This window comes from Rhinopithecus roxellana, unplaced genomic scaffold (genome assembly GCF_007565055.1).
Source record: "Rhinopithecus roxellana isolate Shanxi Qingling unplaced genomic scaffold, ASM756505v1 contig2432, whole genome shotgun sequence".
In the NCBI taxonomy this organism is placed as follows: domain Eukaryota; kingdom Metazoa; phylum Chordata; class Mammalia; order Primates; family Cercopithecidae; genus Rhinopithecus; species Rhinopithecus roxellana.
The window spans coordinates 1-1,522 of record NW_022142078.1 but is presented as its reverse complement, the minus strand read 5'-3'; the positions used below and the strand labels follow the sequence as shown (position 1 = coordinate 1,522).

At 30.5% G+C, this 1,522-nt stretch overlaps 1 non-coding gene across 1 annotated transcript; it reads right to left on the bottom strand.

Annotated features, from left to right (window-relative positions):
* Positions 1-334: 334 nt before the first annotated feature.
* Positions 335-438, bottom strand: LOC115895784. The gene has a single exon (XR_004055887.1). It is a non-coding gene; the product is annotated as a U6 spliceosomal RNA (small nuclear RNA).
* Positions 439-1,522: the final 1,084 nt, after the last annotated feature.

Sequence of the window (1,522 nt, the reverse complement as noted above, 5' to 3'; positions counted from 1 at the left end):
TTTTCCTTATTTTCTTTTTTCTGTTTTATTGATTCTGGCTTTAATATTGTTTTCTACCTTCAATTTATTTTGGGTTTAAATTTCTTTTCTCTTTCTATCTTATTAAAGTGGAAACATGTATCAGTAAGTTTTAAGTCTTTATTTTCTTCTATACTCATTTAAAACTCTGAATTTCCTAAGCATTGCTTTATCTGCATCCAACATATTTTGGTGTGTTATGTTTGCAATACTATCCAGTTCAAAATATTTTCTAATTTTCTCTGTGATATTTTTCTTTCTGATCTATGGTTATTTAGAGGTTTTTATTTTTAATTGCTAAGAACTTGTGGATTAAAAAAAAAAGGAAGACTTCATGAATTTGCATGTCATCCTTGTACAAGGGTCAGGCTAATCTCTGCATCATTCCAGTATTAGTCTATGTGCTGCTGTAACAAGTACTTGTGGATTTTACATGTATCTCTCATTTACTGATTTCTAATTTATTTCCATGTGGAGAGAGTATTATCTGTGCAATTTAAGTCTTTTTGAAATGCATCGAGACTTATATTATGGCTCAGCATATGGTCTATTTTGGTTAATATCTGATGTGCTCTTGAAAATAATGTATGTTCTGGAGTTGTTGGTTATTTTCTTCTGTAAATGTCAATAATGTTAAGATAGTTAACCTAATTCATATCTTTTCAAATGTAATAGTTTTTTTTAGTCTATTTGACCTATCACTTCCTGAGAGAGTAAATTTTGTTGTTGTTGTTGTTGATACAGGGTTGCTCTAAAAACTATAATATACATTCTTAATTTATCATAGCCTACCTTGCATTAATATTTTTGACTTATCAGAAGTGAATATGATACAAGATATTCCACTTATCTACTTCGCTTTCATTGTGCTACTGTTACTTTCATTTTACCTTCGTATGTCATAAACCCCACAATGATGATTCTCCCTTTAACAACACATGTTTTAGAGAAATTAAGTAAGAAATAAAAAGTGTCTTTATTTTCACTACTACACTAATGAGGAAAGAAAAATTATTTTATATTCATATACTTACCATTTCTGGCATCTTTCACTGGGGAAGGGTGTGCAGAACCCAACTTTCTAACTGATATAATTCCCTATTTCCTTTCAGCCTGAAGATCTTCCCTTAGCACTTCTTTTATTGTCTGTGTGTGTGCAGGTCTACTGTTGATGAACTTGCTCAGCTTTTACCTATATAAAAATCTTTTATAGTCCATCTTTGTGCTTTCCATGTCATTTAAGAAATATTTGCCTAACTGAATAGGTTTTTTTTTCTGTTGTTTATTCTAGAAGTTTTATGGTGTTGCCTTTTACATTTAGGTGTATCCATTTTTAGTTAATTTTATGTATGTTGTGAGGTAAGAATCAAGGTTCATATCATTTCTATACAATTGTTCCAGCACCATTTGTTGTGAAGATTATCCTTTCCCCATCAAACCTTGTTGAAAACTGATATGTATGCAGATCCACTTCTAAATTTTCCAATCTGTTCCACTGTCCTAT